The following is a 23,090-nucleotide window of genomic DNA, read 5'->3' as shown; positions in this document are numbered from 1 at the left end:
GAAGACAAACCCATCACCTTAGACCAATGGCTGAGAAAGACCCTTCGCTTATTTCGTCAGTTGTGCCTTACCCCTGAGGGTAAGCTTGAGTGTGTCACCGCTCTATTGAAGGGTGATGCCATAGACTGATGTGATACAATAGAGATGTATTTAAAGTCAGAGAAACCGATATAAGAGTATTTCTTGTCTTAGTTTCAAAAAAATCATTAGAGAATATCACACTAATGACTTAAGGGATTAGTTTCTGCATCTGGTTCAAGGTGATTGGTCTATGTATGAGTATGAGTGAGAGTTCCTCCACTTGATTCGATATGCACCTGATTAGTGAAGAATGAGGACCATCGCTGTCAAAGGTTCAATAAGGGTCTATACTTGACACCCTCACTCATTTAGTAGTCAACCCTTTTAGGGTCTTTTTTGGGTTGACCCATTAGATGAAGACAATTAAGAATGTCCAAAGCATGAAAGCTAAACAGAGGAGTAGATCTGTAGAGCATACCTAGAGAGCTTTAGAGCCAGCAAGGTTTTCGTAGATGTTGTACAAGAGGGATGAAGATTCTTAGGGATCATGGAGGTCCCCAGCAGGTTGACTTAGGTGGTTAGGATAGAGTTCGAACCGTGGGGTTAGATTTGAGCCCCATAGGAGACCATTTTCGTCAGCCTCTAGTACGAGCACCAGTGGTACAATAAGGATGTAACATCCCAAAAAATAGGACCAGTCATCAAATTATAAGAGTTTAAAGTTTAGTGGTTTAATTAGAATAACTTAAAAGTTCAAGGATTTATTTTAGAAGTTTTGTTTAGGACTTGATATCAAAGTTGGATTATTGGAAGGGTATTATGGTCTTTTTAAAGGAAAGATTTTTATCTTCTCTCTTTAAATGATATAAAGCACGTGGAAAAGGGGAGAAATTTATCCAGAGTCTTCTTCAGCCTTGTTTTTCCTCTCCACCGTGGGTTCTTGTATAAGGTAAGTTTGTCTCCAGTTAAGGTTTTCTTTTTTTTAAAAGTTGGATTTTATTCTTGGGATGATGAGAAAGCTTAAAGAAATCTTTATGTGACTTAAAACTTAAATATGAATAAGTTATAAAAGATTGAAGGTAAAGAGTTTTTAAGTGAATTATTGAAAAAGAAGGAGTAAATGAATTTTTATGTTGAATTTGACTTGTCAAGGGTCTAATTAAGAAATTCAAAGTGTTAGAAATGAAGTTGGAACATGTTGATTATTGGGTATGATTCTTGAATTCAAGTATAATAGTTATATATGGGATCTTATGATGAGTTAAAGTGAAATAAGTTAATTTTTGTAAGTTTGGTTAAGTTTAAAGGCATGAAAGAAAAGTAAAATAAAAGAATTTAATTGGGTGATGGTTGATTTTTGGGTTATAGGAGTGAATTCTGGGCTAGGGGTATCGATAATGCTTCATCAAGTACCTATACCTCAAGAGTAAAATAGTGATATTTGGTAAAGGGGTATCGATATTGGTTGAACAATATCGATACTATAAGCTTAAATTTGAAAAAGGCATTCATGGGAGGGCGGTATCGATACCAAGAGTATTGATATCATAAGGTCAGTATCGGTACCCATTTTTTGAAACAAGGATTTTGAATGCAAAAAGGGTATCGATACCCAAGCTTGGTATTGATACCATAGCTAGGGAAGTATCGGTACCATGCATGGGGGTACTGATACTACTCAAAGTGAAATGTGAATTGGATACTTCATTTAGTTTAGATTATTGATGATTCGTTATAAGTGATAAGAATAATGATATTCATATCGATTACGTATACATTGTAGATATCGATCGAAGACAAGTCCAAGATGGTTCGAAGTTATAAGAATGCATAAGAGTTATACGTATAGGAAATCTAGTGAGGCTTAGGTGAGTGCATATTAGATAGCATATGATATTTTATGGAAATAAGACTTGTGACAAGTCTATTTCCTATAGTAGAATGCATGAATTCATTAATATGAGCATATGTTTGACATGATACATGTGTGTTATTGATTATTGGATATGTTAGATGATATGTGTGAGTACATGTTAATGTAATTGTGAATGAGTATCAATGATATAAGTGTTGACATAAGAATCTGTTATAAGATATATGATATGAACATAAGAGATTTATATGAACATGAGATATGTGATTATGAATAAGATGATATGAGTTGTGATATATGTGACATGTGAATTATATGAAAATGATATACGTGTAAATGAACTTCGTGACTACATGAATATATGATAAATATAAAGGATAATGCCCATGTTATGTGACATGAGAGCTAGGGGTATAGTTGGCATGCCAAGAGTCGAGGGTTCTACGTAGTCATTTGGGACATATATGTAATCCTTTGGAACATATATATGATACTTTGGTACACTTATTTGGTCTATTGGAATATGTATATGGTTCTTAAAGAGTGGTCATTTGGGACATATGTGTTATATGTGGTCCTTCAGGACATTTCTACGCGGTCATTCGGGACAAATTCTACGTACCCCTAGTGGGAATTATAGGAGCTGTGGTGACAACATATGTGCACAACCTCAATGTACTCACATATCTTTAGTTCTCACAAGTGTACATAGGTTATTAAAAGACATAACATAAATAAAGTGTATGTGTTGTCATGTGTTATGCTGTGTGAAAATGTATTATATGATGTATATAAGTGTTAATTACGAGTTTAATTTATAAGAAAGATTAATAAGAATAATGTATGATAATGACAATAATGTGTAATAGTATATATGTACATGTGCAATATAATATGAATGTTAAGAATGTGGAAGATAATATATGTGTATGTATGTGTTTGTTACATGAAATTGTATATGATTTTGTAGGATATGATAGAATTAAATGTTCATGCATAGGTAGGAATTTCAATTACAGTATATGTTTATATGCCTCACTAAGTCAACGACTTAGCGTGTGAGTGTTTCACACGTAGGTTCCGAGAAGATGAGAAATGATCGAAGGCAGGCAAGACAGGTCAACTCCTCGTTTCCATGAATCAGATCAAAAAACAATTGAATATATATATATATATATTATAATACTGATGTTAGTTGGCATGTAAATAAATATTTCGTTCAAGTATGCTCTGATAGGTTTTATAAAACCATATATTTTAAATAATAGAAATTATTCAGTTTTATTGTAAATGACAAATTACAATTTTAGTTGTTTTGTAAAAGTAAACGATTTGAAAGGTCGATGTGACACCTCAGACTCAAATCCAGGCCGGATACAGGTTGGGGTGTTACAAAGGACATTTTCTCATTCGATACGCATGCATTGTAAGATGAGGCACCTTGGAATGTATCAGCATGGGTTGAAGGGTTATTTCGGTTGTGACTCATTAGACCACTTCATCAAGGATTTCATAAAGACTTAGAGTGTAAATCTTTGATCCAAAGGACAGTCTTTTCTGTTCAACGAGGCCAGGGTCCTCAAGAGGTAGTGGCACTTCAGTTCTGAGCTAAGAGTGGCTTTAAGGCAATATGCTCTAAGATCTGAAGAAGAGTGTGACATTGTGGATATGATCCAAGGTACATTTACCATATTTTTTATTCCAATTTCTACCTTATTAGACTGAGGTTCCATCTATTCTAATATTTGTTATGATGTGGTTCAAGAGAGAAACATTATAGGAGATGAATTAGAGTTAGGAGTTTGAGTATTTAACCCTATAAGGTTAGATGTTCTTGTGGATAAGGTTCATTGTCGATGCTTAGTAAAGATTCAAGATTATACCTTCTTAGCCGACTTGATAGAGCCACAATTTCAAGAATTTGACATGGTTTTGGTATTTATTTGAGCATGATGCTAGCTTTAGATGTAAGGCCAAACAGCTCAAACTCATAATGATTGGTGGTACTAAAATAATGATAACTAACAAGAAGTCAGGTTGTACATTAAGGATTATTTCAGCCAAAAGTGCTCAGAGAATGATCGATTCGGGTTATAACTTTAACAAAAAGTAATTCTTTTTTAAATGTTCTGTTTTATGTTTTTCAACGTCCGAATACAAAGTTTTTTTTTATTAAATTTGAACTCGGTAAGCTATTTTTCAGTGTTTAATCTTCATATTTGATCTATTTCACCCGATTAAGTTATGTTTGTGACGTAATTTGTTTTATTGTTTATCCAAGACTTTATGAGACGTCAAATTCAAGTTTAATGGTGATTGAATAAAGTTGAAAAGGAATTTCATTTCCAACACTTAAGAATTTTGTATCGTACGATAATCTCTTGAAGTGTTCCAAAAATATCACCTGGACTGCCACCCGGCCAAGAGTTAGAGTTTGGCATTGAAGTGTTGTTGGGTTGGGCTCTGGTGTCAATTGCTCCTTATCGTATGGCACCGATAGAGCTAAAAGAGTTAAAGATCCAAATCCAGTAACAATTAAAGAAGGGTTTCATTCAACTAAGTATATCTCTATAGGGAGTGTCAGTCTTATTAGTCAAGAAAAAGGATGAGTCGATGAGGTTGTGCATCGATTACAAGCAGTTGGACAAGTTAGCCATAAAAAATTGTTATCCTTTTTCTAGGATCGGCGATCTTTTTGGTCAACTTAGAGGAGTATGTGTTTTCTCTAAGATCAACCTGAGATGGAGATACTATCAACTGAAAGTTAAGGATGTCGATGTAGCGAAGACAACTGAACACTATGAATTTCTTATAATATTGTTTGGACTCACCCATGACCCGGTGACATTAATGGACTTGATGTATCTAGTCTTTCACTCTTAACTTGACCAATTTATCATGGTATTCATAGAAGACATCCTTGTGTACTCGTGATCGAAAGAAGAGTACGACCATCACATTCACATCGTACTACAAATACTTCGGGAGAGAAAGTTGTACGCCAAGTTCGGAAGTGTGAGTTTTTGTTATCAAAGGTTTCCTTCTTAGGTTATATCATGGTAGTAGACGACATTCGGGTTGACCCTTAGAAGATTCAAGTAGTGGTTGGTGGGAATCACCAAAGAATATTTCTAAAATACATGGTTTTTTGGGTCTTGTTAGGTACCATCATCAGTTCGTTAATGGATTCTTGATGATTACAACACCCTGAATTATGGGTTAGTATTTTTTGGTTGACCTAAGTGGAATTTAGATGAATGTATTAGTCCATTAAGAAGCTCTAAGCTATGTTTGGGCTAGGATTGAGCCCAAAAGGTTATAAAAAATAGTATTTTTAATTTAAGATCAAATTATGAGGGACCAAGAGTGCAATTTTACCATGAAAGAAAAAGAGTATGATATTTTGGGATTTTATTTGATATTGGGATGTGGGTTTTGGGAAAAAAGATAAGCATCATCTCCATTCTCATCTCTTTAAGCTTTATAGGTCGACGATAGGGATGGTAAGGACTTTCCCTAATTTTCTTAAATCCTATAGCAACATAGAAGAGCTTGATGACTAGCTATAGGAGATTCATTTTGGGATTCTCTAACTAAGTTAGTGTATTTCTAATCTTTTATGGTTTTATGGCTCCATAATCATGATGTTTGATGAGGATTTAGATATTTGTGCATGTTGAGGGTTCTTGCTTAATTCTTGTCTTAAGGATATTGTTTTTGTAAAGCTTGTGTTTTAATAGTGTTAGAGGACCCTATATAACTCCCCTAAACTTTAGAACATGTTTTGGGACTAAACTAAGATGTTTGAGAGGATCTTTGATTGTTTCGCGACCTTATTTTTTAGTTTTTAGGTTCAGGTATCGATATTGGATGAATAATATTGACACTAGATGAATTGTGATGATTTATGAGCAGTTTTATAGAGAAATATCGTTACTGAATGGAGGAGTATTGATAATTCCCTTCTGGTATCGATACTAAGGATGTCTAATATTGATACTAGATAATTGTAAGTAGCAAAAAAGTTGTTTTTGATACTGATACGTAAGGGAGTATCGATACTTGATTGGGGAGTATCGATACTACATGTTGGGTAATGATACTACCCATTTTGGATGGTTAAATTCAACTTTGCTAAGGCTCGTCAGAGCGAGGGATGACAAATAATAATGGGATTTAGCTTAAGAGAGGCTTAGATGATTAAAATTGAGTAGAAACACTCTTAAGAGTAGGTTATGACCAAAATAACCTTAAAGGGGACATAATACTTTTGATTACCCAATCGAGCACGTATCGAGTAATCGCAAACGAATGGTCATTAAGAATGATGTATCAGCGAGTGAGATAATGAAACAAATGAATATAATGCTAGAGGAAATCATGTACCTCATGAACACCTATAAATCAATATACGCAAGTTACCCCACTGGTTTAGAGTCAAACTAATGAAAAATGTAACGAGAGCAACCAAGGAGTCGTTATTAATGAACGAATCCCAAATCTAGTATCGGGCTAGCAATAATATACCAAGTACATAGCGATGGATATTAATTTCCTTTAAGACAAAACTCTTAAAGACTAATAAACCCTTGTATAGCATTCTAGATAATAGAATGACCAAGATACCGTTGAGTGACAGGATAACCTCATCATTTTGTGATAAGTTACGTTAGTAATTAGTCGAGCTACATTGATTACCCTTGCGTGGCTTTGGTTGATCTGTGTTGAGACGTTTAGCTCTACAAAAGATCTTGATAATAAAGATGATATAATAATGTAACAATAATGTTAAATGTGTGATAATCATATGAACCTTATGAGATAAGATTCTATAAGACTTATGTCTTTGTTTGATGAATGAGAAACGATGAGGACATCCGAGTTACTTATGTGCTTGTGTGACGATCATCTAATTATTTAAAAATATTTGTATATATCCAAGTTAGTACGAGAACGCCTTAAATGCTAGTTGGATTTTTCTCTAATAATTTGTGACACAAACATGTTTTGAGTACTCTAGAGAAGTAGACTAGCCGAATATTAGATGTTGATGTTATGTGACCCAAATATCACACATGTACTTGGAAATGAGGGTCGTTTGGATGTAAGATGCTAATTCTTCATGAATCAAATCTTATACAAAGTACTTATGACATAAACTACAAGGGTATGAGTTCCGTGGTGCTGACATGACCATAAACTACACTATATTATTGTTGTGCGATTGTACCTGGCGTCTTTGCGATACCAAGTAATATCATTGTGTGTTGCATGATAATGCATTGTAGTATGATACTGAGGTTAGAGAACTAGTATATTTTACTAATGGAGATGCCCTTAGCAAAGACTAAGAGAAGTGTGAGACTTACAGTAGGTAGCACTATCATGTCTTCATTTAATACCTTGAGTAGGTAGCACTAAATTATGATCATGAATGTAACAAATGCTTATTACCATGTCTTCTACCATGCTTATGATTATGAGATTCATATATTGCTCTAGATTAGCGATCATACTATTGGGCTTTGTAAGCTCAACGTTTGGATGTTTCCGTTCGTAGGGTAGTATATTGAGCCATTTGATGAGCACTATCGCAACATAACTTACAACATTCCTCACAGATTATTGTATGATGACTTAAAGTTGACATGTATTTCTTTAGGACCCTTACTTTATGTATTTGGTTTTGCAAATTCAAGTTGTATTATTTTATTTAAACTATGTGTCAAGGAACTCCGATTTTAAAAGTGTTCTTATAACTGTCATCTATGTGTATTTTGGTAATGTATAATATGTTTTTAAATGAAAATGAAAAAGGTTTTAAAAATTTTATGGTTGCCATTGCAGTCTAATATATCACTTTTGGCATAATTGGGTTTAAGGTATTACATTTAATGATATTATAGCTTAGGTTGAGTCGGTTCTAGGACCCAGTGGTTGGTTTTGATAAGTTGTTAGTGAAAACATGTCCCTAGGTTTTGAAAGTACTCTTATAAGACTGGAATTCTTATGGCTCTTCCTCTCTATAACCGTTTTTATGGAAATTGTAATGGTATTGGGTTCTTATCCTGATAATTTTATCAATTAGTTCGTATCTATGGTATAAGATTGTTAGGTTTCAATATTTGTGAGAGTTATTGAGATGATCTGTTTTTTATGTTTTACTTCTACGCTTAGAGGGATAGTGGACATTTTTTGTAAAGCACAAACTGGTTAACCAGTTGCTTTGAGTGTGACAACATCGATTGAGTCTCCGATAAAGAGACTAAGAAGGTATAAGATGATAGAATTCTATGATTTAGGTGATGTAAACATAATTTTAACCAATCAGTAGTGGAGAAAACAACAAGGACTTTGGTGTATTGTCATCTTACCCCAAAAGCTAAGTTAGAGTATGCCACTGCTTTGCTCAAAGGTAACGTTATCGACTAGTAGAAGACTGTAGAGATAGCTCTATATTCTGAGATGCCTATATTGTATCATTCTATAAATTAGTGTTGGGACAAGCATGTTGGTGAAGCGTATATGGATATCTCGGGGATGCAATCATCCTAGCCAATTAAGGAGATTGTACGATGTATAAGTACAAAAGAGATATCCTTTGGTTAACTCGTTATGCTTCAGAGTTGGTTTCAATTATCTCCTTAATGTATAGAAGGTCCCTTGAGAGGATGCGTATGTGTATCCATGTGAAATGGCGACAAACTTGCCTAGAGTATTTTTTGAGTTGGCATAACAGTTTAAGATCGTGGAAAGGGTGCAGATCATAAGTATAAGTTTATAGGCAATGTCAATATGCTTAGTAGAAGGACTTTGATATTAGTAGACCTATCTCATCCGATTGACTAGGACAGCTAGAGATTTTCATGAGCAAATAAACAACACATTAGTTTAGTCGAGTCAGAAGTCTGAAGTAAGGTCCGATAGAAGATTGCTAGCTTTACGGTTTATGGAAAGTGTATAGGGTTTCAATAAGGTGTTGACGTATCTAAAGTGTGATCATTATAGAAAAATGTATCGAAGATGATGCTTTAGATTCTATAGGACGTGTTTTAAGGTGGATCCTTAGAGCACCTTATAAGAGACTACCCTAAATCGAAGAGTGATTCTAGTAGCCCAGTATGGCAGAGGGTTTACACAATATGTGTCAGCGCTATGGTAGTGCAAGAGAGTAGAAAAATATATCAACATGATCCCAGTTTAGTTGCACATGTTTTAGGTTTTCAGATCACCGTAAGGTATTTAGAGGATGTTGATGTCGTAGTTTAGATGTCGAGTATGTTTTGGACAATTCCAGTTGATAAGGTTGCTTTAGTAGACGCGAGTTCATGCTTTCCTTCATGGTGTAAAAGTGAACTATGTATGAAGGGTATTTGTAACACCCATAACCCATATAATTATACCTATACAGATTATAGATGTCACCTGCATTTCTAAAACCATTTCCACTTCAAAAGTGATTTAAAATTTATTTTCTTTAAAATGGTAAATGATATTATAAAAATATCATATCATATGTATTATGATTCTTATAAAACTTTTAACACAAAAGATGTATTTATGAATAGTACTATGAACATTAATGAACAGTACTGTGAACATTAATGAACAGTACCGTGAACAGTGCACCGATGCATTGCTACAGTAACGTGAACAGTGTACCGATGCATAAAAACTTCGAATTAAAAATGTGTATCGATGCACTGCTACAGTAATTTCATCAATCTATATAAAACTCATAAAATTACCATTTTGTTTCCAAATTTGTTCAACAAAGCAAATAAAACATTAATAATTACATGCCACTAATGAAGTCAACATTACATCTTAGGATGTCTTACTGATATTGAAATATACTCCTCGATGCTTGATGTCGCTTTGAACTCTTTATTCCACTACTGGATGTTTACCTACACGTGAAAATCATCACACGCTAAGTATATACTTAGTGAGGCAATTTAAAACAATAAACAATGCAATACAACTCATGCATGAATTTCACTGTCAAATTAAAAATACCTTAAAATCATGTTACCAGCATTTCCAATATTTTACCAATATACTTGCCAATATTCCATAAGCTCGTAAGCTTATTTGTATGGTTACCATTTATTAAACAATAAACCATAAATCATAAATCATAAACAATAAACAATAGCCCAGTATAAAACCCTAAGGACCTTGGGTATTCGAGTAGTATTTGCACCGTAGTGCTACACATAAGGTCATGCCCACCATATACACTAAAGTGCATTACACATAAGGTCGTGCCCACTATATACACCGAAGTGTATTACACATAAGGTCGTGCCCACCATATACACCAAAGTGTATTTTAAACCTGCAACTACTATACTCTATGGCATGCCAACTATACCCTGTCCCTCAATGACTTACTTGGGCATATATTCTATTTTATTCAATCCATCCATGGAAATGTATATTATCATAATTTAACATTGGACAATTCATACCTGAAAACATTCATGGTAAGATATCAATCAATGCATTATAATTTCATACTGTGACATATCATTGTCATGTCAATTTAAAAAATGTCATAATATTATACTGATATAAACAAGGTAGACTTATCGCAAGTCTTCCTGGTGATGTATAAAATATATATGTACATGATGTATAAAACATCTATGTACAATGTCATGCATGTATTGTACTCACCTTGACAATTTTTATTATCCAAAATATGTGCCTCACTAATTATCCACAATAAACCCTTTTCTATTTGACTTGCTTCGATCACAAATCAATCACAATCTGTATAAATCACAAATTCATAACAATACATATGTTAGTATTGTACTATCATAAACACATCCCATAACAACTCCATAATATACTTGGAAATAATTTTCTACCAAGTATTTAACACTTAATATTTCCTTTTTAACATTGGCACCAACTTTTCCAATTACATAAAATGGTTCTTCACCATTTTATCACTTAGATACATCATGATCGAATACTTTATCCTTTAAAACTGTGCTTTCATGTTTTTTCTCAGGAGCATCTCTATCATCATCAATCTTGATGTGATAAACTCTTGCCGTAGTTTTGCCTTCACGATTAGATGTAGCCTCAGATGTACCAGGTTTACCCATTTTGCCACCTCTGCCCCTTTGGGGTCCCGATACTGTCTGATCTGGATTAACTCTAGAAAGTGCCTTTTATAATGACCCGCTTGCCCACAGTTATAACATTTTCCTTTAGCAAACCAATATTGACCAGAATGTCTCCTTCCATAAAACTTACACTCTGTATCCAGACGAAATCCAGAACTTTGAGTACCCACCGAAGTTGTCGGTGTCTGCTAGGACTTTCCTCCAGAAAATATTTTTATGCCCGTGGATACTGAGGAAGCATAACTTTTCTACTGCTAGCCCTTGTTGCGTTTGTTAAATGGTGCAGAGTAAGAGCTTCCAAATCTTTTGTTTGTCTGAGCATTATTCGCTTATATATCTTCAAGGTTAACTTTTTCCATAGCTCTAACCTTGTTTACCGCTTCTTGAAAAGCAGTAAAATGATTAGAAACTAGAATTCTCTTATACTGAGAATCCAATCCAGAAACAAATCTATCAATTCTAGATTTCTCAGTTGGAATAAACTCCGAAGCAAATTAACTCAGCTTGTGAAACTCACATTCGTACTCTTAAATTGTTCTGTCGGATTGCTTTAAGTTTAGGAAATGTTGCATCACCTCATTGACAAACACGTCCCTGATATACTTTTCCTTAAATTCCCTCAGAAAGAATTCCCATGTGATTTGCTCAGTGGAAACTCATGCAGCGATTGTATTCTACCACAAACTGGCTTACTCCATCAGTAGAGACACAATCACTTCCAATTTTACTTGATCATCACAAGGAATCTTGTTGAGCATATTCTTGACATCATTCAGCCTGAAATCAGCAGTCATCAGATTAGCATCCCAATCACCTCAAAATTCAAGTGCTCTCATCTTCCTTAGATCTTTCGGACCTGACACTGGGGTTCAACGGTTAATAAAACTGTCTAGGGCTTGTAAGAACAACTCCCGATCTTGAACAGGCATATCATGTTGATTTATATTAGACGACTCTATATTCGACTAAGCATTGGGTGGATTCTGATTCACCTCATTACTCCCACTATGTACAGGAGTAACATGCTCGCTTTCCCTACTCGATTCTTGATAATCTGACATCTAAACACAGTCAAAATCATCGTACTTTAGTAAAGAGTAACTTTACTCCTAATAAGCATCATCACAGTATATATACAACTATCAGTAACTTTTGACATCCTAGTGGCATGTATACACTTTTTAACTCAAAACAAACTCAGTTTAGTCCTAGAATCGGCTAAACTTGTAGCTCTAATTCCAATAAATATAGCACCCATAACCCGTATAATTATACCTATACAGATTATAGATGTCACCTACATTTCTAAAACCATTTCCATTTCAAAATTGATTTAAAATTTATTTTCTATAAAATGGTAAATGATATTATAAAAATATCATATCATATGTATTATGATTCTTATACAAATTTAAGGCAAAAGATGTATTTATGAATAGTACTATGAACAGTAATGAACAGTGCCGTGAACAGTAAACAGTGTGCCGATGCACTGCTGCAGTAACGTGAACAGTGTACCGATGCACAAAAACTTCTAATTAAAAATGTGTATCGATGCACTGCTATAGTAATTTAATCAATATATATATAACTCATAAAATTACCATTTTGTTTCTAAATTTGTTCAACAAAGCAAATAAAACTTTAATAATTACATGCCACTAATGAAGTCAACATTACATCTTAGGATGTCTTACTGATATTGAAATATACTCATCGATGCTTGATGTCGCTTTGAAATCTTTATTCCACTACTGGATTTTTACCTACGCGTGAAAATCATCACACGCTAAGTATATACTTAGTGAGGCAATTTAAAACAATAAACAGTGCAATACAACTCATGCATGAACTTCATTGTCAAAATCAAAATGCCTTATCATCATGTTACCATCATATCCAATATTTTACCAATATACTTGTCATTATTCCATAAGCTCGTAAACTTATTTGCATGGTTACCATTTATTAACCAATAAACCATAAATCATAACAATAAACAATAGCCCAGTATAAAACCTTGAGGACCCTGGCTATTCGAGTAATATTTGCATTGTAGTGCTACACATAAGGTTGTGCCCACCACATAGACCGAAGTGCATTACACATAAGGTCGTGCCCACCATATACACCGACGTGTATTACACATAAGGTCATGCCCACCATATACACCGAAATGTATTTTGAACATGCAGATGATATACTCTATGGCATGCCAACTATACCCTGTCCCTCAATGACTTACTTGGGCATATAGTCTATTTTATTCAATCCATCCATGACAAAGTATATTATCATAATTTAACATTGGGAAATTCATACCCGAAAACATTCATGGTAAGATATCAATCAATGCATTATAATTTCACACTGTGACATATCAATGTCAAGTCAATTTAAAAAAAATGACATAATATCATACTGATATAAATAAGGTAGACTTATCGTAAGTCATCCTGGTGATGTATAAAATATATATGTACATGATGTATAAAAACATGTATGTACAATGTCATGCATATATTGCACTCACCTTGACACTTTATATTATCCACAATATGTGCCTCACTAATTGTACACAATAAACCCTTTTATATTTGACTTGCTTCGATCACAAATCAATCACAATCTGTATAAATCACAAATTCATAACAATACATATATTAGTATTGTACTAACATAAACACATCCCATAACAACTCCATAATATACTTGGAACTCATTTTCTACCAAGTATTTAACACTTAATAATTCCTTTTTAACATTGAAACCAACTTTTCCAATTATATAAAATGGTTCTTCACCATTTTATCACTTAGATACATCATGATTGAATATTTTATCCTTTAAAACTATGTTTTCATGTTTTTGCTCGATTTTGATTCGATTCAAGCATGAAATCAACTTTCAATCAACCTTTTAACATCTCTATAATCAAATCCCTAATCAAATCTCATCAGAACACAAAGTTCTCCAACTTATAATTTGGCCGAATGGGAATGGGAATGGAAATGGAAAGGATTAAAAGTGAAAGAATGTTATCAAAGATGGTTGCGGAAGTGTTGAATAAATCTCCTTCAAGTGATGTTAACTTCGGCCTCCAATGGTGATGATGAAGTGTGCCTTGATGATGATTGAAGGATAATTTAATGGTGAAAATATGAGGATGGCAATGGAATGGTAATGGAGTTGGCGTGAAGGTGATGGACTATGGTGATGGAAATAGTATCTTATAAAACTAAGAAGGAACCAATGTTATAAAGAACAAAGACCCGTTTCTTATAAGTCTTATAAGGGATGGTAGCAAGGACTTTGACCTACTAGTTTGGTGCACCGGATTCTTTGCAATGCTTATTGCAGATTTGTTGTCACTTTGAAGTTTAAAATAGTTATTGTCACACATCTCTAGTTCGATTAAGAGTCTTTGTAGCCAAATTCCTTTACACATCCCGAATGCTATCACCCTATATTCTACTTATGCACTACGTCTAGAGACTACTGATTATTTCTTGCTCCTCCATGTTATTAGGTTTCCCCATACAAATGAGTAATATCCTATGGTTGACCTTCTATCTGTTAATTCTCCAGCCCAGCTTGAATACGAGAAGATTTTAACTGTTCTGTCTTCATGTTTTTTGAAAATCAACCTATGTCTTGGTGTCATCTTTATATATCTTAATATTTGATTGATTGCCTCCAGATGTTCTTCTCTCATATCATTCATGTATTGACTCACAATGCTAATAGGTAAAGCAATGTCAGGTCTATTTATAGATAGATAAATGAGTTTACCCACTAACCTTTGATAATGTTCCTTGTTAACCAGGTTTCCATCTTTACTCAATTTCAAGTTAACTTCCATAGGAGTTTTCAAGGGCTTACAATTAGTCATTCCAATTTTAGAAAGTAAGTCTAGAATATACTTTCTTTGATTTATGGCAATTCATTCTCGTTATCTCGCTACCTCCATGCCTATGAAATATCTTAGACTTCCTAAATCTTTGGTTTCAAATTCATTTGCTAGTAAAGTCTTCAACTTTTACGATTTCAATTAAGTCATCACCCGTGATGATGATATCATCAACGTAGACAATCAAGATTGACATCTTCTTATCATGAGTAATTTTTACAAACAGTGTATGATTGGATTGACATTGTTTATAGTTGTCTTGTAATATTACCTTCGTGAATCGATCAAACCAATCTCCAGGTGATTGTTTTAGACCATATAAGGATTTATTAATTTAAATACCTGGTTATTTCCAGAATGAATTCCTGGTGGAATTTACATATAGACCTCTTCTTCAAGTTTTCCATTGAGAAATGAATTTTTCACGTCTAGTTGATGAAGTATCCAATCCTTGTTCACTGGAGCAAAGGTCTCTTGATAGTCAACTCCATAAGTCTAAGTGAACCCTTTTGCCACAAGTTTAGCCTTATATCTCTCAATTTTTCTATCTACCTTGAATTTCACAGTAAAAAAACATTTGCAGCCAACTGATTTCTTGTCTTTAGGTAGATCAACGATGACCCATGTTTTATTGTTTTCTAAAGATGAAATTTCTTCTTCAACTGCCTTCCTCCACTCAGTACTTTTTAATGCCTCCTTTATGGTTTCTAGAATATGAATATGATCAACCTCAGTTGTGAAAGTCTTAAGACCGGACATTAGTTTCCCATAAGCAACAAATTTACTAATACGATGAGTTGTACATCGTCTAACTCCCTTTCTTTGAGCAATAGGTAACTCATTAGTATCAATTACCACATCCAACTTACTTTGGTCACCATCTCCTTCATCTGTTGATGGATTTAAACCCGGTTATAGCTCTTGACAATGCATTTGCTACGGTGTAGAAGGTAGGGCTTGTTTGGGTCATCTTTTGTATATTAGAATATCGATAGATGACCTAGGTGTTTTATAAGAGTCGATGGGATTAGTAGATTGGTTTTCATTATCAGATGTGGTGGTGTTAAGAGGTTGTTGAATGATAGATTTTTTAGTAGAAGATGGACTGACAGGTAACTCAGTAATAATTGGTAATAATTGAAATTTAGACTCACTCTCCCTCTAGATTTTGGTTTTTGAGAAGAACGGTTTACGCTCTTGAAAAGTGACATCCATACATGTGAAGAATCATTTTGTAGAAGGAAAGCAACAATGATAACCTTTCTGATGGGATGAATAACCAACAAAGACACATTGAATTTGTAATACCCTGATAGGGAAGCGGTGGCGGATTGATGAACGTTGCTCTTGTTGAAGAATCAAACCTAGAAAGCTCTAGACTCGATGAAGAACAAAGGGGATGAATAGGGGAAGGTGGCGGCAGTCGCTAGGATTGTTTAGGGTTTCTTTTATGTGCTGGAATCAAGGCAATAAGATTAGAATAAAATAAACAAAAGATAAATAAATGAAAGATGAAATAAGATAATAAAGAAATCAGAAGATCTCCCTTATGAAGGTGAACGGTAAAGATGATTGATGGTTCGAATGGATTTGTGGATAATAGATGGATAAGTGTCCTATCGAGCCCTCCTAGTCGTAATGAAAAGGCAAACACGATAAATGGCTCTAACCAACCCTCCTACTCGCGATGAAAAGGCAAATTGGAGTGTGAAGATTAATCTCCCTCACAAGAACTTGAAAGAATTCCAGGAGAAGAAGCTTCGAAGGCACAAGGCAATCAGCACTTGCAAAAACAAACTCTCGTTGTATTATTGATCAAAAAAATCTGATTTACAAAGTTGAATGAAGCCTCCTTTATATAGGGGCTGAGTTCTAAAGGTCCTAGATAACTAATGAATAAAATAATAATAAACTAAACATGTCTTAACTCTAATTCCTAATAAAATAATAATAACTAAAGATAATATTTTAACCCAACCTTAATTCCTAATAAAATAATAAATCTAATCCTAAAAGATAATGCATCATCATATATTAAGTTATATTACAAATAATCAATAAAAATATTGAAAATTCGTAATATTTACAAAATCCCGTATTAATCCCGTATAGGATTTCCTGCATGCACCGTCTTCAGTACAATGACCATATCTTAAGTTCCCGATATCGGATTGATTCGATTTAAGAACCGTTGGAAAGATAAGAGACAGACGGTTGTATCTCCAGAAGACATGTCGACCAAATAAGATCAGGATCCCATTAAAAAAGTCGTCGCAAGTCTGCTTCTGTTCTGATCTTCTTTTCCAAAGCTTGGACGAGTGGATCATTTGGAAGAGTAATTACTTCTTCCTTTGATGTGAACCTTGTGATGCATGTATCATACCCCAAATATTGAATTAAGGACCTTATTGAAAGGATTTAAAAATAGGAGGATTTATTCGATTTAATGATAAAATATGAGAATGATTAGGATGAATGGTTTAGACTAAATTGTGACAATGGATTAGTAAGAGGGCATTTTAGTCTTTTAAATGAAAGAGAAATTAAAATGTATTTTAATTTGGTATTAAAGAAAATGGGAAAAGAGAATTAGGTTACACAAAGTCTTCTTCCTTTTTCTTCCTCTTTCCCCCGTAACAAAGCCCCTCCATAGATCAAAGATCGAAATCAAGCTCCCGAGTCGAGTAAAGCAAAAGGAAAATGGCAAGTTCCAGAGTAATCATCTTTCTATTTTGGATATCTAAGCAAAGCGAGCCAGCTGAGTGCATTTAATTATGTACGTACATGTTACAATAGTCATAGTTGTAGGAATTATTAATGTATGTATGGTGATTACCAAATGGCACTAAGTGTGCAAAAATGTTAAGGAATTCATACTAAGTGTATGAATTTCCATATTGGGCACGTCATGTGCAAAAATGTTAAGGAATTCATACTAAGTGTATGAATTTTTGTATTGGGCACTTCGTGTGCAAAAATGTTAAGGAATTCATACTAAGTGTATGAATTTTCGTATTGGGCACTTCGTGTGCAAAAATGTTAAGAAATTCATACTAAGTGTATGAATTTCCGTATTGAGCACTTTGTGTGAAAAAATGTTAAGAAATTCATACTAAGTGTATGAATTTCCGTATTGGTCACTTCGTATGCAAAAGTTAAGAAATTCATACTAAGTGTATGAATTTCCATATTGGGCACTTTGTGTTCAAACTGTTAAGAGATTCATACTAAGTGTATGAATTTCCATATGGGAAATGTTTGTATAAACATAAGAACTTTATAATAAGCAAATGGGTCTTTATATTGGTAATGTGTATGCAAACCACATAGATTATAGAAATGGTTGAGAAATGACGGTATTAGCACTACAGATGTAAACCATAGAGTGTTTATTGAATTGAAAATATCTCTTGAAATGTGAATTGTAATTAAATAAATTGAGTTTGGAATTTTACTTATGATTAAGTATGCCTCACTAAGAAATGCTTAACGTGTGTTTATTTCATGCGTAGGTAGAATACCTGCTGAGTAAGGAGATCAATAGACATACAAGCCGTAATCGCCTCGTCAGTAACAGTACGACTTACATGTCAACTTTTGATGTATTTTAGTTGGCATGTAATAGGTTTAGAGAAAGAAATGCTTTGAAAATCTTTTGAATTAAACTTCTATAAACGGTGAAAAGTTGAACCTCTCTTTTTATTGTTATCTTATTAAATGTATGTTTTATTTTAAGTAAATTAAATTTTTTTATAAACGAAACAAAATAGTACTGGTTTTCAAATGAGGAACTGTTTAAATATATATATATATATATATATATATATGATGTTACATCTGTAGCTCGTTTATGGAAAGGTATATGATAGATGGGTGTTACAGAATTGCCCAAGGACCAAGTTTAGATTTATGAGGATTATGGTCATGGACAAAGGAAGTACAACCAAAGACACGAAGAGGAACATAAGAGGTAAAAGGTTTGATATGAGGGAATTTAATGGAAAGGATATCCCGTGGACATTTAAAGGCAAGAATTTTACTAGGCAAACGATTCATTAGAAAAGTAGTTGTTAAGAGAGCCACACCCCAAAGGTATTTCTGAACATTAGAAGAAAAAAGGAGTGCTCGGGTTACCTCAAGAATATGATAGTTTTCACATTCGACAACCCCATTTTGTTATGGAATGTCGACACAGGAAGTGAGGTGGACTATTCCATTTTCCTGGAAGAAAGATCCCAATGACTGACAAAGGTATTCCCCACCATTATCAGATTTCAAGATGCTAATGGAACTTTGGAATTATGTTTCAACCATTTTGTGGAATCATTTGAAGATGATACAAGACTCAGATTTATCCTTCATAAGAAAGGTCCAAGTGGTACGAGAGTGGTCATCAACAAAACTAATAAACCAATGAATTATGAATTCCATGTAAACCCGTAACCCGTGAAGGTCCCCAAATGTCACTATGAATTAAGAAAAATGTTTAGGTTATCAGGAAGGAGAAGGTGTATAAGAGCTCCGAATATGTTTTGCAAGAGAAAAAATGTCACAAGAAAATGATGCAGGGTTTTTATTAATAAATAATTTGGGAAACAATTTTACAAGATAAGGAAAACTTGGGTCACCTAACCTAAAATGCCATAACACAATGTTGGCAACCGCATCTGTAGGAAAAACTGAAACAAATGAAGAGATAAATGGTGAGGGTGAGCGGTTTGGAACGAGAGCATAAGGAGGAGCGTCAAGAATGTAGAGTCCACCATGACGCTTAGCATTGCCAATCACTATCCCCGAGGTCAAATCCTGAAATTCACAATGATCATGAGTAAAATGAGAAGTACAACCCAAATCAATAGATAATTTACTAATCGAAAGAATATTGTAAGTCAAACTTGGAACAAATAGAACATTAGACAGAATAATGCGGCTATTAATGGGAACTGAGCCACTATCCTTAATCGGTTATAGGGGGCCATCAGCAGTACGAACACTGTATAAGATACCACTTTTGTGAAATGTTGAAAATAAACTAAAGTTACCCGTCATATGATCACTTGCTCTGGAATCAACAAACCAAGATATACATCAGGGTGAAGGGGATAAGGAGGAAAAAGGAGAACTACATTCGCTAACAGTGCAGGCAGACTTGGGCTCAGTAGGAGGAGGAATATGTAAATCACCAAACATCTACCGTAGATCATCCAGTTGTTAACGAGAAAAGGAACCACCTTTTAATATTGTTACAACAGAGTTACCGTGAGATTGACTTGAAGAGGATTTCGATGAAATCAAATTGGTCGGATGACCATGTAGTTTCCAGCATTTATCACGAACATGGCCAGGTTTCCGGCAGTGATCGCACCAGGGACGACCTTTCTTGACACGGGTGTCACCAGAGGAATAGGTATTCAAGGTAGAACTTTCAATGGATGGTAGAACCATCAAAGAGCAGTGGCTTTCTTCACGACGTCTTTAGAGAACACCTCGCGAAGAGATAAAAGAGGCATGATGCCCAGAATCCGGCCACGGACCATCAAGAGAGATAAATATCCCCGAAAGGAATTAAAAAATACGTCATTTTTCAAGCAACCCTTTATAGAGTTTGGCATCTGCACCTGTTTGCAAAGAAGGAGTTTCGAACAGATAAATTTGTTAACATAAACGAGATAGCTGAGTAAAGTATTCTGTAACAGTAAGATCGCCCTACTTCAAGTCATTGATCCAGCATTCAATGGAAAACAGGGCGGACGAGTTTTCTTGATTGTAGTATGTTTCCTTGGCAGCGTTCCAGATTTATGAGGCAGTGGTGTAGAGCATGAAGTTCGTGCTAATGTCAGGCAGCATAGAGTTGAGGAGCCGCAACATGATTATGGTGTTCTCGGTGAGCCAATTATCATATTGGGGATCGAAGGGATTGGGGACCGGTATATTATCAGAGAGATATTGTTGTTTTTAGCGACTGGTGATGAACAAACGTACGGATTGAGACCATGCAATGTAATTCTCACCATTGAGACGATGACAAGTAATGGACGAGGAAACCGATTCGGAAGGAGATGGTTGGATAATGGAGTTTTTAGCCTCGGATGGAAGATTCGATGAAGAATGATGCGTCATAACTGTTGAGAATATGAATTAAAGGTTGTGTTACGGGAAGACCGGGTTGGCCGAACAGTGTCCAAACAGTAGAACAGGAAAAGTTGCCGTTGTGTTGAGGGTAGTTCTGGACCAGCGGCGTGATGAGAGCAATACAGTGAGGAGATCAGCGGCACAATAGAAACGACAATGTGATAAGAGCGATACTGCGAGAAGACCATTGTTGTGGTTGTACAATAAGGAGACGATTCTGCGACAAGTTTGTGTTGTGATACGAGGAAAATAGTGATGCGATAAGGATGACTCTACGAAGGGTACGATAATTCGATGGAGCAACGCTGTGGTGGTGCACCAAGGGGACGACACTTGCGAAGAAAAATGGAACTGCGAGGGATTTGGTGCTGTGATAGGTATAACGGTGTGATCAGATATTTACGACTAGGAGGACATCAGTGTGCTGAAGGTACACTACTGATCGGAGGAATGACAAACGATAGCGGCAACAAGGTTGGGATCGACGCCGGCGGCTGATACCATGTAAAAAACTATATTTTTCTAGTAGTGAAAGAATTAAAATTCTTTTATTCAAAGGAAAATTGTATCTTTCACAAGAGGGTACATAGGCTTTTTATACACATGAATTAGAGACCTAGATAAAATAGAAATCATATTTTCTACAAATTAAAAAGTATTTTTAGAGATAAATTATGATGAAGAGTTTAACTTAAACACTACTTACATATATAACCATGAGGAATTTGAGGTAGCTTCACCTTACCCTGGAGAGTAAGCTTGAGTATGCCACTGTTTTGGTCAAAAATGACTTTATCAAGTTAGTATATTGAGTCGTTCAAGGAGAATTGTCGCAACATGACTTCCAGCATTCCTCACAGTGTACTGTATTGTTACTTGTAGTGTGCATCTATTTCCTTAGGACCCTTACTTATGTATTTGGATATGTAAACTCAAGTTATATTATTTGATTTAAATTATGTGTCAATGAGCTCTGATTTATAAAAGTGTTTTTATATCTGCCATGTATGTCTATTTTGGTACTACATAATATGCTTTTAAATTGAAATGAATTTTCAAAAGATTTTATGGTTGCCCCAACAATCTAATGTAGCATTTTTGGCCCATTAGGGCTTAAAGTGTTATAATGATAGCTATACCTATGACCAAATTACTTCAGAAGGGAGTTACCTTCATATAGTATAAGAAGCAGTACAAGAGCTTTAATCAGTTGAAGACTATCTCAACTCAAGCCCCTAATTTTGAGTCAGCTAGAGTCGGGTAAGTATTTCACTTTCTGGTTTTGAAAAGCACTTCAAGAATCCCTAGGTCTCAAACTACACTTTAGAAACACTTTTATCCTCAAACAGACTATCAGTTTGAGTATATGATTCTGATCTTAGAGGATATGATCAGGTGTACTGTCATATACCTTGAGGTTAGTTGGGAAGACCACTTACTGTTTATAGAATTTACCTACAATAATAGTTACTAGTCTAGCATTCAGATGGCTCATTATGAACCATTATATGGATGCAAGTGCAGAACTCCAATGTGTTAGACAAAGCTCAGTAAATGAAAGATAGTCGGTCCTGACTTGATCAGTGAAAATAAGGAGAATGTTGATTGATTCATGGTCATTTATGAGAAACCTTTAATAGGTAGAGGTTGTATGAGAACTTGAAGTGTAAGAATATTGAGTTTGGAGTAGGTGATAATGATACATGCACCAGATTCCATAATACATGCTTCGTTGGACTAATGTTTCTACTCGAACCTATTAGAAGAACAAAGTCTCGAAGATTCAAAGCATATCTATTCGGTAAGTATAATGTGAATGAATCATTAAACGATTCTAATGTTGCTCCCTTTAATGTTTCAGATTCGAGGTCGAATCTTTTTGAAGAAAGGGAGGGTGATACATGCATCACAAGGCTCACATCAAAGGAAGAAGTAATAACTCTTCCAAATGATCCACTCGTCCAAGCATTGGAAAAGAAGATCAGAACAGAAGCAGATTTACGATGACTTT

The sequence above is a fragment of the Hibiscus syriacus genome, unplaced genomic scaffold (assembly GCF_006381635.1).
Source record: "Hibiscus syriacus cultivar Baekdansim isolate YM2019G1 unplaced genomic scaffold, ASM638163v2 tig00014444_pilon, whole genome shotgun sequence".
Lineage (NCBI taxonomy): Eukaryota > Viridiplantae > Streptophyta > Magnoliopsida > Malvales > Malvaceae > Hibiscus > Hibiscus syriacus.
Note: the sequence above shows the minus strand (reverse complement) of the source record.